Source organism: Neolamprologus multifasciatus, chromosome 11 (assembly GCF_963576455.1).
Source record: "Neolamprologus multifasciatus chromosome 11, fNeoMul1.2, whole genome shotgun sequence".
In the NCBI taxonomy this organism is placed as follows: domain Eukaryota; kingdom Metazoa; phylum Chordata; class Actinopteri; order Cichliformes; family Cichlidae; genus Neolamprologus; species Neolamprologus multifasciatus.
Window position 1 is genome coordinate 23,847,423 of NC_140449.1, and position 16,469 is coordinate 23,863,891.

Sequence of the window (16,469 nt, forward strand, 5' to 3'; positions counted from 1 at the left end):
GGTGTCTGTGCGCACACGTGTTTCATGGCTTGTTTGACAACAGTGTGTGTACGTGAGAGAGTGTGTTGTTGTACTCACCCTTGGCTGTGCTCATTAGGCCATTATGAGGATGGTATGTGCCCATTACGTACTGATGCTTCACAAAAGATGCCATACTTTCCAACATAGTCACAGTAGAGAGCAAGAAAAAAAAAAGAATCAAAATACATGTCGAGATCAAACGGCCTTACATCAACCTGCAACTGACTGTGAGGCCAGTGCAGAAATGGCTGCTGCATACTGGTTCCTGGGCAACACAATGTGGGTACAGAGCCAAACATCACACTGTTCCTTTAAAGGTTAGCAGCTTGACAGATTGCGGCTGGTTGAGCGGTGTGCTAATGGGCTTGTCAATGCACGATTGTAACAATGGCATCGTAGAGGCATAAAAAGAGGCAAAGATGAAGATATGGAAACGTGATGACGGAACATGCTAGGATGATGGATTTATAAAGCAGAAAAAGTGTTGTGTGGCTTTCTGTTTGTGTCAAGTAAATCATAAGACTTTATCATGGAAAGTTCAAATCCTAATAGCGCTGTAACATTTATCTGAGCGTATGCACAGAAAACACAAAGACCGTGGTTCACTTATTCAGAAAGATGGATTAATGAAAATGTCACTGGGAAGTTGTACTTATTTACTGAAGCTAAAACCCAAACATCAGGACCTCTCATGGCTTGTATTAACATGCTTCTTGTGTGATCTGATTATAAGTGGACACCTCTAAATTTAGCTGTTTTCGCACATTAACTCCGGGAAATCTTTGGAGAATTAGACTCGGGCTTTACAAGAAGCCAGCAGGCTTTTTTTATTTATTTATTTATTTTTTTTATAAGAGTAATAACTGACCAGGTGCTGAACACCAAATGCGCTTTTGTTTTTCACCACCTGGATCCACATCAGTTGAGTAGGCACCCCAGATCACCTTCAGATGTGATTAGTAATTGGATCACAGTGCATCTTAGCTGTGTTCACACTCGTGCCACCACCGCGCATGCTGATGCCAGACTCAGCGCACCTTTATCTTCTATTTAGGAGCCGCCTCTTCCCAAGTTTGGTCACTTAAATTTGTAAGTATAATTACGCATTAATTGTGCTTACAAATTATTAAATTAATGAAATATTACAGCAGGACTCTCAAGCTACTAAACTCAAATGTGCGATTTTTGCCCTTGGTGACAGGCAGCATTAATCCGACTACAGGGTTTAAACTGCCATCTTACACCTTTTTATGATGTTAAAGATGCTAATCCCCCCCTAGTTTTCTACAGTGAATTAATGCGTTCAGCCAATCAATACATTTTTTCTCTTGCTTTAGCAGTAGCTGCTTGGCTTGCAGTGAATGTGTCGTCCTTGCAGTCATGACTACTGTATGGCGCACACAATGCATCCGTCAGTCAAAGCGAGCTAGACGTGCGTGGGTGAGCGTGTTCTCTCATTTACCCTTGTGTGCACGCTTAATTATTGCATCTGCTAAATATATGCTAGCTTGGATTATGACATATGATAAAGGATTGAATGCATAAACCTTAGAATGCACACGTAAACATAACATGCACATCCGATTTCTCTCTTTGCTCTACACCTGATGAGCGTGTTTATGTAGCAGTGCTGAGATTCCTGTGGTTTGCTGATGTTCCATCATACCGTTCCCTTGCAGTGAGCTGGCACTGCGCCACAGGGACGGTCACGCTAGTATAGACCCTTTGAACTGAACCGAATTTACTTGAAACATGCAAGAAAAGGGGGTGGAGAAGAAGAAAAACAGAAAAAAGAAAAGGAATTAGGAACAAAGACTCAAAGAAAGAAAAAGCTAATGAAAGGTTTTGCCCTCCAGATGAAGACCAGCCAAGTTAGAAGTTTCTGAAATTCATCTGTGCTAGCATTAATGATTAAAGGCTCGGATTGGGTCCCGAGATAAGGGTGCGTGACGTCCGCAGATAATGCTCGTTTCAACCTTCTTTTTGATTTTGAAGGTCGTACTTGAGGGGCGCTTGACATCTTGACACGCTGACATTTAAAAAGAGTGGGTGTTAGACTTCTCTTTGGCATTTTATTTTATTTTTCAGGAGAGGGTAGTATTACATTAAAGCTAGAATGTGATGAGGGAAAAATATGACTCTGGGCCTGATTTGAACCCAGTCCTGCCTCTCGTGTCAGCGCTAGAGTAGTGCCAGACTTCATAATGCAATGCCGTCCTCTCCAGTCACACTGCACCTCTATCTTTTCCTCCAGTGACAACAGAAGTCAGTCCTGGTGTTGTGTTCCTCTCGCTGTTATCTGTTTGAAACCCAACCCGAGACTTCCCGCACAATCCAGCTCATCAGCAAGTGCTGATAAACTGATTCTCAGCGATTAGATGTTGATTAGTTATTTGCAGCTAGTTCCAGATTAGCAAAAGGGACATCAAAAGAACTAGATGAATGCCAATGAAACAGTCAATTATGGCGCAACAAGACATCCATGAGCATGATGGAACCTGCAGGCTGTGTGCATTAGTTACTGTACCACTGATGAAGCAATGTGACATCTTGTGTGTGGGCCCGTGGCAGCTTCAGGCCTGCAGAGGCTGTCTAGTTCAACTAATGAGGATGGAGAGAGAGGTCAGAGATGATAGCCAATCTAAATAAGGACCTTGATATGACTTTAACACTGTGTCATAGTTTGTTACTGTGTATGTGTGTGTGTGCTTGGAGGTGATGTCCTCCCACCTTCCTGCTGTTATGTTATGACTAGCATCCTCGCCCCAAGCCCACTGTCAACAGGAGGTGTCATCCACGCAGCTCAGGCATCAACACACTGCTGGCTGGATTTGGAACACTGACAAAGATGGACACACCTTCACAAATACACATATATACAAAATGTATGCAACTGCATATCAAATGTTCTCTTTAGTAGGCATATTCTGCAAGCACAGACAAATAGAGGACATGTGCATGCTCCCACGTGCATACACATGCTTCCTGCTCTGTCGCTTCTCCCACTGGCTGTTAGTGAGTGTCCATGTTATGCAAACTCATAACAAAACACTGTCAAAAACTGTGAGTGTATGTCAGCTCACCTGACAGGAACAGCGGGCCATCTTTCATCCCATTTTCACTCTGTCCAGCTGCATCCATCCCGAGACACGCTCTTTACCATGGCTCTTAAATTCAACTCAAGGTGACATACACCCACTTAAGAGGGCTGCCAACTAAAATTTTATTTGGGTTGTGCTAGAGCACCTAAAAAAATGTTTCTTTATCTGCACCCAGAAATTTTCACCCTGCTTTCTGGCACTGCATTGTTATTCCGCATTGTGTTGTCATGAAGAGGATGCTGTGGTAACACTGTGATCTCTCGGAGCTGATCTCTGTTTGACGATAACAAATGATAAAGGAAAAACACTCTCTAATAAGCTGCCCACTCTGGCTTCTCTACCACAGGAGGATAGTACAAAAGAGCTGCAAATGTGCATGGACAATGGGTGCGGAGCTAGCAGCAGGCACTAGTTGTTGGTTTATTGTTTATTGTCAACAGTGTGTTCATATTTACTTGGGGGTTGTTGTTATATCGCTTACAAATGAAACAACCTTATGACTCGGCTCAGAACTGATTTCACACCCCTCAGACTTTAGACTATATATATATATATATATATATATATATATATATATATATATATATATATATATATATTTGTTCTGGTTAGCAAAACCAGACCAAATAAGACTTCTCTTTTGATCTACGACCTCAGTAGACGCTTCCAAGATTAGTTTGTGGTCTCAGTTTTACCATATGTTCATTTTGTAAACTTGTAAAATAAGATAAATGCTAAACCAGGATATACTTAAGGTAATGCCGACCTTGTGATCGACAAGTCACTAACATGTGAGCATGCACTGCTCCACTCCATATTGTAAACACCCTTAAATATTAGTAGGTAAGGAGGAAGAAACCCCTTTTAATAGGAAGAGACCTCTGGCATGTGTCAGAACCAGGTCCATAAATTTAAAAAGAAAAGACAGCAAAAAGGAGCGTATAAAGAAACAATGAAGAACAAAAACATGTCTAGTTTCAAAACATCAAGATGACAACTGCTAAAACGCTTCAAAATGCTTCAGGCTTCAAAACCTGACTTGACAAACCAATGTCACTATGGCTCCGTCCAGTCTTTGCGAACATGGTATCGGAACAACACATGACATGTTAAAGGTGCTGGGGTTGTACTGTATGTACAGCAGGAAAAAGCCAGAAAAGTACAGCTAAACCGACATGAACAAATGACACTGATGCATGCAGTACTGCACTTGTACATGAAGTATGAAGCTAAAATAGAAACCAAAGTAACCTGAGTCAATCTTAGAGGCCAATCACAAACTATAGAAACACCTGTGAGTCAAAGCCCAGAGGTTGGTGAAGCAGAGCAGAGAGGAACGAAGGACTCAGCCACACCAACTCTCAGAGCAGGCAATCTGTGAGAAAACATAACTATCCATACATTTAGGCCGACCTGTTTAATATTCTGTTTAATAAGCGAGCCTGTCCAACCGATGAAAACATTTAGTTGCTGTTGACACATCTTATTTCATAGCAGTTTCGAGCCTTGATTAATATGGACACTTTTTCTTGTTTCTGCTTTGTTTCCTTGTTTTCTCCTGACCTGTCGTGATTTTTTATTTGGCCTCATGTTTTTTTTAATTCTTAAACAATTACCCGGATACACCGCCTATCCCGGCAGATATGGAGCGAGAGGCGGGGTACACTCTGGACAGGCTGTCAGAGGGTTAACGCAGAGAAACAAACAACTACACGCTCTCACGTCCACACATGGCCAGTTTCAAATCGCAGAATAACCAAACATGCGTGTCTTTAAACTGTGGGAGGAAGTTGGAGTACAATGGGAGAAATGTTGGCTTCCTGTCTATACTTTAATAAGTTTTCTCTGGGGTTTCTTTACTGCGCAGCGCTCATTGATTGGGAGAGCCAGCCTCAATTCCTATCTATACTTTAACGCTGGGCTTAGCAGCCACAGTGGAGTTGTTAAGCACTATTTTGCCTGATTGTTAACCAATACCGCCGAGCCAACAGTCCTCACTGTGAGTTCGCTGTCAGGAACAGGACCTCAGCCCCTGTTTCAAATGCACACCAGACGATGGGCTGATAGAAAAGAACGCAAGTGGCATTCAAACAATTCCCAAAGCTGTTTTTCTTGTTGAAAATATTTTCTGTGCAGAAGGAAAGGATTTGAAAATGTTCTGTTGCTACATCTTTAGTTCGATGATAATGGGTACATTTATGTGTAGGCAGTCACAAATGTACTGTATTCAGCATCTCTTTGGTGAGCCAGTGTTTACAGTACGTTTGCAGACACACTGTGGGGGTACGTGTCAGTTTCCACATGAAATGTATGTTCGCTCCTCTGAATCGTAATAACGAAGTCCCGATTCGGTACATCCATATGCTGCCTTCCTGGCTTCCCCTGTGCCTATAGTCTGTCAGCTGTTGTTATTTAAGCCTGCAGGCTCCTGTGATAGGATCATTTAAGACTTACTCGCATCAGTGATAGCGAGAGTGACACCTCCCATTATGTGTCCATATATGAAGCTGTGTAAAGCTTTGTCACATTTATAGCCATCTCACCTTGCAGCCCCCGTCTTGAAGGCATGCACCGCCACATAAAAAGGCTTTACAGTACAGTGTGGGAGTTAAGATTGTTTCCAAAAGTACAAGAATGTGATTTTTTTTTTTCTTCTTCTGATACTGAAAGAGAGCACTGACTTTTTCTTTTAGACGCTGCTCCTGGTATAATAGCCTAATTGAGGCAGGAATGGAATTTTCTGTGCGTACGGTTGTGAGACCTGCTGGTCAATCATAGCAACTCACATAGCAACAAGACCTGCGTAGGGCAACTGAAATAGATGAGATGAATCAGTAGCAGTGCTTTACTGTTGGCATGGTGTATCCTGGCCATAGCAGCGCCTTTGTGATCAGTGCTTGTCAGTTTTTCCCCTCATGGACCACATTGCCAAGAAAAATAACAGTATGGATAAAAGAACCCGATTACATGTTGGAATAATCCAAAAGCGAAAACAGTGTTTACAACATAGCTGCTTTTAACTGAGAGCACTGCCTTCACGCCTAAAGCTGGATACGAGCTAGAACGGACACAAACAACAACAGAAGGAGGGCCACTAGCAGCTTTGCCCCTGGTCAGTCTGTATTTGTACATTCCTGATTGCCGGCCATGTGTACAGATGTTCCAGCTGAAGGTTGTTGACCTGGCCACATGGTGTGTTCACGGTCCGCACCTCGGGTCTTTTACACCGCAGCCTGAAATTAAAACCTGAGGGCATTCTTCACAGATTGATGAGAGTTCACAGAGTGTGGTTGAGCCCGGGGTGAGGGTGACACAGATGCGTACAGCAAATAGGCACGCTTATGCGGTCGGGGAAGGGGACGCATTCATACACAAACACAGATGGACAGGTACAATGTGATCGCAACCTGTTCAGTCACCCTCACGCAGCCCAGAAGCATCCCTCATCGCTCTTTTCTAGATGGGGTCAGCGTGTCAACTAGCTCACCCTGGAAAAAAAAGGGGGGAATTAGGGACATTGTGAGTGTGTGTAGTTACATTTTTTGTTAGCATGCTCTAGGCCTTGTTTATATATTAGGCCCGAGTCCTGCATCACTCATTTCAGCACAACACATCAAAGAGACGGGAGCCAATGCCGCTGTACACTGACCATATATGGTTCTTCCTTCATCATCCAGGCACTGGTTTAGCCCATTAGAGAAAGTAGGACAGAGCAGGGTCCTGATGACCATATTTGGCCGGGTGCTCTGTCCCCTGCAGCCATCTTGCCTGCCTCCACCGCATTGTGCCAGGGCACTGCTGCTCAGTTCCTTCCTTATCGTTGCAGATCCCATTTTCTTCTCTTTTCCTCTCCGTCTTATTTTTCACCGCCAGAACACAACCCTCTTCGTCCCCCTTTCTCTTTCTTCTCCCTCTTATCACTCCTTTCCCCCTCCTCTCTCCGACTCATCCTGTTACTGCTCTGGTTTGTCTTTTCTCCCCAAACCAGCTTCTTCCGCTCATCCACCTTCTCCCCGCTTCACCCCTCTTTACTGCTTCCTTTGTTCTTTCCCTTTTCATTGCTTCCTGTGTTCCCCCTTTTCTCTCTTATCCTTTCCCAGCAGGAAGCAGTGGCATCCAGGTTTACTCCGCCGGCTGTGCACAGAGAGCTGGGTCTGCTGGCCCCTGGCCTGTTCTGGCTCTATCCCTGTGTTCCTAATCAGCCCCGCTGCGTGAGGCACACGTGTTTGCAGATTCATTAACGTGCACACATTCTCACACGTAAGCACGGACACTTTGGTGATGGATGAGTTTTTGAGGGTGTTAAGCCTACATCTGCACACACCCACATCCATGTGTTTGTTAATGCATGCGCACTTTCACACACTCCCGATTTGTGTGGGCACGTTAGCACACACACACTCCACCTCCTGGCAGCGGGTTTGATCGCCTGGAAAATGAATACTAAATGCAGGGCAAAATGGCTGGCAGGGATCACCTTGGCTGTGTGCAGCTCACCTCCTGCTCTATACAGGCATGAAACTGGAGCACCTCCATACCTGTCTCTCCACTCAGGATATTCTTGGATCTCACAGCTTGGTAAGGAGACACAAAGAGATATTTTGCTTTTGTTAGTAATTTTCCAGTAAGTAGAGAGGCTCATCATATGCCCTGGCTGTGGTATTCCCTTTGAGCTGTCAGCTTTTCCTTTTAGTGCCTCAGACGGGAAGGAAACACATCAGGCTTTGCTGTGCAGAATTTTTAAAAACACACTGTACACATACACAAACACCCGCGTACAATTTAGTGCCCCGTGCATGTAAGCAAGCACACAACCACACACATACATATGCAGAACTGTTTAATTTCCCCAGTCACAGGAGTCAAAGGCAGTAGCTAGCAGAGGAATGGGCCAACTGGGAGCAGGTTTTCCTGAAGCTGATGGAGATCCAGACACATATTCACTCATGCGCATATTGCCTGGCTCTGGAGTGTATTTCCCTCAATTTGTTTTCAGGAGTATGCCAGTCACATTTTAGTATGATTGAGTTTTACCTTTCTTCTGTTCTTATAATTGTAAAACCCAATTTCAACTTTGCAATATCACTTTATTCATGATTTTCAGTACAGCATATTTACCAGTTTGAATACGTGTGCTCAACTCTTCTTTTTTGTACCATTTTCACTTCCTCTTCACTAAATGCCCCACCTGATTAATGGGTGAAATCTGGATGTACGGAGGTCCAACACACAGCCTTCACAGACCGTCGCCTACGTGTTGTAGCAGTTTAATGTCACCAGGGGCCAGTGACACAAACAAGCGGTCTGTGGGCTAATCTTGATGTTCGGTATCTTTTCGTGCTTTTGCTGCTCGTGTGGAACTCCGCTGTTGCTCCTTTTCCCGCTCCAACCCACTTTTCGACCAGTCAGTATTCGACCTACGCATAGCGTCATCCACATCGAGTTACGTGCTGCTGGATCCTTGGAGGACTGCACTCTGGCATGTTTGCATTCCTTGTATACCCCTTAGAGGAGGCAAACACCTACTCAAACATACACAAACACAGCACCTTAACACAATCATAACTCTGCTTTGAACTGATTTGATCATAGAGTCCTGCATGTCTGAGAAACACATTTTGCTCTGTTTCCTCCACACTTACACTAAAAATACCTTTCCACACAACTTGAAAATTACAAAAAAATGAGGCAGTTGTAGCTTATCAACTTTTTCTTAGGTCTCGACTACATTAGCAGACTAACTTTAAGTCTTAATATCCACCAAGCAACCAGGGTAAGGATTGTTTTTTATTTTAGCCATGTGCCGAATATACAGATTACTAAATTTGCAGATGTTACACTTCAAATACAAGTACAAAGCCGTTAAATTTCAGTTTTTTATGCAAATAAATAAAAAAAAACAGATGAATGTTAGTCAAACCTGTTAAAGCCTGGCTCATGAGGCAGAGTAAACAAAAAACTTTTACATTTCTTAACATAAGGGAGGAAACAGCATCACTGACTTCATGAGGTGTGTTATTTACAGTGTTATCGGTGTGTCAGTAGATGGTGTTTGAATGTTAGGTGTGTGGTGTTAATCAGGCTGAAGCTACCCAGAAAAATAACAAGGCGCTGGGCGAATGGATAGAGCGAGGTGAAACATCCACCTCTTAAGTGCTCCAAGGAGACTGGGTTAAAGGTAGACTACTTCTACCTTTAGCCCTGGATGGTCTGCCAGTGTGTTGGTGAATTTTAGGAGGTTAATTATCTTTGGAGAGAGCATCTGTCCTTTGGGTCCTTTGGCTCAGGCTTGTTCTGGTGCATCCAGCAGATGCTCAGTTAAATTCTGATCTTGAAAGTTTGGAAGCGAAGCCGACATACTGGGCTCTTTGAGACTGCTGCCATTGGGGAGCGCCCTGGTCACTGACGTGTAGGTGGTCTTCAACAAGTTGTAGTGGTACGAGTCAAAATAGTCCCTGCGAAATGAAAGACCCAAGGTTTCCCCAGAGGAAAATGTTTTCATTTTTGTGTTTTATCCAAATTAATCCTTTAAAAACAGGTGAATGTTAATGAAACATGTTATGACTCATGGGGCATGGTAAATAATGGAAGAGACACAGCTTTAACTAAATCTTTCTAATTTACCAAATGAAGGAAAAAAACATAATTGACTTCATGAGGTGTGTAAGTCACAGAGTGTCAGTCATTAGTGTTTGGATGTTTGGTGTGTGGCGGTCTGTAAAATCAAAAATAACCAGGCCGAAGCTAACGAAACAAATCACAAGTGGCTGGGCGAGTGGAGAGAGCAAGTGGCTGAAACACTCTTACATGTGAGTACTCCAAGGACATTGGTTTGAGGGTAGGCTACCTCTGCCCTTAACCCTAGGTGGGATGCCACTGTTAGTGGATTTTGATGCTCAGTTGAATTATGATCTTGAGATTTTGGAAATGGGACCGATATCTTTGACTTTTTGAGGCTGCAGCCATTGGGGAGCGCCATAGTCACTGACATGCACAATAAGGTGTAGTCCTACGCGTCTGAGTAACGTCTGCATAAATTCAAAGACCCGAAGTTTCCTGAAGGAACAGTAGATTGTCTCAAGAAGAGCGACGCTGTTATCTCCACCTGTCAGTGGGTTTAATATTGCGGCTGATTGTTGTCAACTAAACAAAACTAGCACACTTTGTGAAAATATCCCACAAGTATTCCTCCAAGCCTTTTTTTTTTCTTTCTCATTTCTGCATGTGTGGCAGGAGAGTAGCATGGCTACTTGGATGGGGTGTTTACAATGCAGCCATGTCTGTGTGTTTATATGCGATTATGAATCTTTTTATGTATATGAGATGTGCTCGTAGCACGGTGGGAATGTGTTTGTGCCCGAGTGTTTGTGTTTGTGAGCGCGTAGTGTTATCAATCCAGACCAGACGACAGAAGCCCTTTAGTGGAGAGTTAGTTCAGTTTAGCATGAAGATGAGGTTTGGAGGCTCGTGTGTGCCAGTGTTACTTTTCCCGTGTGTATGTGTGTCACTGACTGTGTGTGTGCATATTTAGGTTATGTGTGTGTGTGTGTGTGTGGTCTTTGATGTCAGCTGGTGGCTGCTGCTGTTTGCAGTGTTAGGTAATCACAAAACACAATCATTCTGATCTATTCCTGAACCTCTGCCATTATATATAGCATTCTCCTTATCCACCCACAAACCCTCTACATTTTTCTCTCTCTCTCATATACACACACTCATTTTGTCTTTTTTTCCCCTCTATTTTCCATCTCTCCTCTATTTTCCATCTCTCCTCTGCTCTGCCACTCCTCATCTCTGTCCTCCATCTCCTACTCCCACACTCTCTCTATCTCTGTGTTTTGTTATGTATTGCTGCTCTGTGTTGTGTGTCTCCGGGCTCAGGACATTTTTCTTGTCATCTCTCTTTTCCTCCCGTTCCCTCAACCGCTGCCCCTGAGCCCCACGCACACCCCACCGCTAACGCCCCTCCCACTACCCACCCTTTCTGCCCCGTTTCTCCCTAGTCACCTTCCAACATCTCCTCTATACCCTTCCCGTCCTCCTCTTCCCCTCCTTTTTTGCCTTCCATCACATATGTGCACGCTGTCAGAGGGGGAGTATATTGATTGCACGCTTGGCTGACAGTCACACTAATGGACAACTTAGTGTGTGTGTGTGTGTAGTTTAGAGGGGGTGTTTAAACAGCAGTCTTGGCAATAACTCACCTGACCAAGCGAATGGCCATTGGGCAGGCAGGTGGACTGAGCGGTGCTGCAGCACACGGTGCAGCTTGACATGCTGCATTTGAAAGCAAGTGAGCCAAATGTAGGGCAACTTTCAAATCACACCCTAGTTCTTCTTCTTCGGGGGGAATTTGTTTTTGACCAGACGCGCCAACGTGAACACACTGGCAATAAAACAGACGAGTAAATTCAGGAACTGCAGCAACCCGTCTTCCCTGGTGTCATTTTATATTGTTTTACATTTATCTCAGACATGCAGGATATCAAAAGTGCCATTTTCAAAAGCACAGTGCAGTTTGTTTTTTGCCAGATTCTGAGCCATGCTCTGCTATAATCACCACTGCAGCATGGACAGCAACAAAGTGTAAGACGTACAATGCAGTTAAAATGCTAATATGGGCAATTCAATTAAAAGTATCTCTTTTCCATCGCCTATAACAATGTTCGGTGGTGTTTTGTGTCCACTCTTTTATGGATTATTATGGAAACAGAGAGTGGGTTTATTTTCTCTCTGGCAGTTTTTGGACATGGCCATGATGATTGCAGAGCCTAATGCAGCAGCAGCTGCTTTGACAGTAGAAAAGCTTTTGATATATGGTGCTGATCTAATAGAGAGAGAGACTGTGACATTTGTGTTCTGCACAGACACGAATACTGCACATGCATAACTCTAACTGTGCTATGAGCCCTGCATGCAAGCAGCGTAATTATGATTTCTTTACATACTAGCAGAATGCATGCATCATTACTAACAAACCGCATGTACGTGTTATCATAATTGCCGCTGGCATAGCGTGGAGCACGTACGATGCATAAATACTGTCAATTAAATTATATTGTGGGACTGTGCGTTAGAGCACATATTACATCACTTTCAACCTCATACCTCATGCTTTTAATTCATGTCATTTAATTTGTATTCAAACGTGGGAAGATACAGCTGTTAGGCGTGACAGCGGTGATAGTACACCACGAGTAGTAATTCAGATAAATAAGCAATTGAGTAAACACATTTCTCATGCATAATTAAGTTTAACCTGACCTAGATCAAGTAACATGAATGAGTGATTCTAATTTGAGTTGCCAGTTGTAAACCTTATAAACAATGAATGTGGACATTCATAATTCTGTAGTAAGCTGTGGAACTTCTAAGGCTAATGTACCATGGGCTAACTTAATGTATTATGCATCCACTCACCAGTGCCTGGTACTGATTTACTGAACAATGGCGCAAACAAATGCTAATCCCGCATTAAATATGGTGCTCTTGCATAAATATCCTAACCGACATTGCTTTTAGCATATACTATGATCTATTAGCATAGAGCGGGCAGAGGGATAACCAACAATTTAGCATGAGAAAGCTGAGCAGAATGTAGTGCAGCGCTGTTTGACCACTGAATGACAAAATGAATCACTTAATTAACCTTGTGAAGGTTACACTCTGGTCATGGAGACACTTGCACAAACACACAGTCTGAATGTGACCTGCATTTCTGCTGCAGATAAGCACAGAGGCGCTTTCTTTTCTTTGTGTATTCTCTGGCTGGATTCAGAGGCAGCCACTCTGCTGTGGAGATGGTTTGAAGAGTAAATTCGTCCCGCTGGTGAGGGACATTAAATATTGACTTAAAGACAGAACCAAGGTCCAAATATTGAGAAATTATTCATCATTTGTAAGATATAATGTTTTTGATCATATGAGCTGTTGTTCTGCGTCAGACCTCTGGCCTCTTGTGCTTTCCATCTGACCTTGATTAGAATCCCATTATACCCATGTTTAGATGAAATATGCATTGAAGTTAGCAGTTTGCTTCTCCAAAACACATTCTCAGCAGCCAAAAACATCGATAACACATTCATCTGGCATTCTATCTGAACATGAGGCACATAAATTAAAAAAAAAAGTATTTTTACAGCAGTGTTATGTTTTTGATTTCTAAATAAAAATTTTTTTCTGCTGTTGATCATAGACTTTACTTTTTCCGATGAAGAGGTTATGTGATTGGTGCTGTTTGTCTGTTTGTTGACAGGATTACTTAAAGGTACAGTCGTTTGTTTTGTGATGTTATTTAAGAGAATAAAAGAATAATGTATTCATAAACAGACATGGATTAGCGTGCAATGACATCTACCAACAAATTGATGCCTTCTATCAACTTAGAATCCATTAATCCATAAAAAAATCTCCATAATTGGGCCCCGGTTTGTGAAAGCTGCCACGTTGCCATATTGCGGCGCCACCTTGAATACAGCGGCTGAGATGGATATCGACATCTCGCCTAATCGTGTTTTACGTATGTGGCTAGAGACCAGCCACATACATAGTACACCAAAGCTGGAGCAGACGTTTAGAGATAAGATAACTCATAGGTGTTAGTGTGCTGTGGAGGGACATTAAAATTCATGCCTGCATCTTCAGACCTAAGATATGAATGATCATACCTATATTTTATTTTCAGAGAAGGGGTCGCCATTACCAATGAGGTGAAAACACGAAGGAAAGAGACAACGCTACTGACATCGTATTAAAATGTCATCCTCTTCCACCTCACCACAAGCCTCTCCTGACTTGACATCAGGGCTCTAACACATGAAAATGAGCATAAACACTATTTATGCACACTAATTTCCATTGTTGTTACTTATTGACAACAGATTAGACATCACTCTCCCCTCAGTTGTTGCTGTTTAGCTGGCTGAACAACAGTTGTACAGTGTTAGTCCTAAGTGTCCTAAAATTGAAACAAATGGCAGCCAGAGTTGTTTGTCCTATAGCAGCCACCAGTATATAGGATTGAACACTTGAATTGAGGGTAAGAAAACAGAACAGTTGAATGCAATCTGCAATCTAGTGAAAATTTAGACACAAAGTCCTGGTTGTCTATCAGCAACCAGGACTTTTAGAATGATTATTCACTTACTTCTTTATTACTGTTGGTTGCATAGTGGTGCTCAATGTTGCCTCATAGCAAGAAGGTCTATGGTCCGTATCCACCAGCTGGCTGGGGCCTTTCTATCTGGAGTTTGCATGTCTATGTGGGTTCTTTTTGAGTGCTCTGGCTTACCCCGATAGTCCAAAGAAATCCCTGTTAGTTTAAATGGTGATGGTAAATTAGTTGTAGTTGTGAATACAAGTGTGATTGGTCTGTCTTAGCTCTGGTGTTACCTCCCTGTGGACAGTGTCAAGTGGGAGTCACTGGTCCTAAACTGAATAAGTAGTTCAGAGAATATCACAAGATAAAATAGGAAACAGAATGAGACATTTTGCATCCTATCTTTGCAAATTACATTAAGAAGAAGAAAAACTGTGAACCATGGCCCTGATGCTCTCAAGAAAACATCACAAGCTTATTCAGCTCTACGTACTGTTTCCTTACAGAGCTCGAGACTCAGTTTGTGCATGTTGTGGAGGCATTTTTAGCCTTGGTGGAAATTACTTTTTCCTACTGCTAATATTTATTTAATCATATAATTAATATATAGAACATATTATATTTGTTTAACTAAAAACCTGGCATTGCCTCAAATACTTTGCACATTTATTATGTAACACTGCTGAAACCTGATACCTAAAAAGCTGTTTCCAACGCACCGTAGCACACAACATAAGTGGATGAATCCTCAAAATATCTTCACTTTTTCTCTGAGTGTGGCGTCCTTTTTTGTTTCCCAGCTGGGTCTGAGAGGTACTGAAAATGCCTCCTGCTCGGGGCATCTGAAAACAAAGTGCAGAATTCTGCAGTCGGTAATGCATTTAGCACAGATGGATACACAAATAAAGAGCTGTTTATGCAAAACGGATGCACACCAATGTTTTGAAAGTGTCCAGTCACTCCATATTTCAGTATTTTGCTGAATCTCGCCGCCTCCCCCCTCTCCCCCTCCCCCCTCTCCCCCTCCCCAGTCAGTTCCTGTCAGACCTAATAGTGTGGTGTCTCGTCTTGAATGGAGATGACCAATTTTAGACTCAGTCATGGGTGTTAGAATCGTACAACATGTTCAGGAGACTCACAATACATTCAGGCAAAAAGATTATTATTAGGAGAATCAAATTTTTATAAATATCGACCATTAGCCCCCGGTTAGACCACACATTTGAAAACGTAATTACATGCCTAATTCAATGCGATTATTATGTATTGCAGATGATTAACCAGCTCAGCAATATCAATCCGAGCAATTCACATAATACCAAGTTTCAATTCATATTGAACAATTAGAATCTGGAGCAAGTAGTCATAGTACATACACAGCCTCAGGATTAGCATAATAAAATATGGTCAGATGAAAGCAGTTTTTATGGTCAGTAAGTACACATATTAATGTATTTATGGGCTGTTAGGCTTGTAGAATAAAATAACAAAAAAAGGGTAAAATCACTTGATTAAAAGGATAATTTATGGCGCAAACTGAATACTGAAAAGTCATTATTTTTTGTGTTGCCTCCTCCAGCTACGTAGCATTTTCCATGCCACAATCTGACAAAGGACATTTTTTATTAAAAATTATTTTCCTGGCATTTCCACTGTTCTGGCTGCAGAAAGAAAGACAACATGGGAGAGAAGGAAGAACATCACCCAAGGTCAGGAGCTCTATCCATACCCATGTGTTTTCCAGCAGGAGACACGCTGAAAAAGAGTCCCTCGGGGCTTCATTGTGTTATCCAATCGCTTCTGTGACCTTTTTAAAATGGATGGTGCAGTTTTTTTTCTTTTAAATGAAATGGCTCATAAAGAACTTGATCAATTATGTAATCCAATACAGCCACCAGCTTTTTTTTCAGTTATCTAAGCACATTTGGGGATAAAATGTTGAGTCATTTCTTTGTCATTTTTTTTTGCCTTTATTTCGGAGGTGGTATTTTTAGACTCAGGTTTTGGCGACAGCGAGATTTTTCCCACTTTGGTAACACTAAGGCCACAGTCAGTATTATCTTTTAAGGCGCAGACTTCAGATTGTCGCTGAGTCAACACAGATTGGCGATGTCTCGAGTCGCATGGCATTATTCACGGCTTATATTCACCATCTGGCGCTAATGCAAAGTTCTCAGCTATTTTAGCAGCAGCTTCAAAAGTAAAAAAATGTATTTTTCATTCACTTATCCTCGGGCACAATCCTCAAC

General features: G+C 42.4%; 2 protein-coding genes across 10 annotated transcripts in view; both read left to right on the forward strand.

Moving 5' to 3' along the window:
• znf574 (zinc finger protein 574) overlaps nucleotides 1–15,851 on the forward strand; it is an 84,004-nt gene extending 68,153 nt beyond the window's left edge. For all 6 annotated transcript variants that reach the window (XM_085177664.1, XM_085177665.1, XM_085177669.1 and 3 more), the window contains one exon: nucleotides 1–15,851. This exon is cut by the window's left edge. The gene's annotated coding sequence lies outside the window, so the exon portion shown is untranslated.
• The window catches only part of grik5 (glutamate receptor, ionotropic, kainate 5), a 92,776-nt gene that overhangs the window by 20,329 nt on the left and 55,978 nt on the right, over nucleotides 1–16,469 (forward strand). The window lies entirely within an intron of this gene.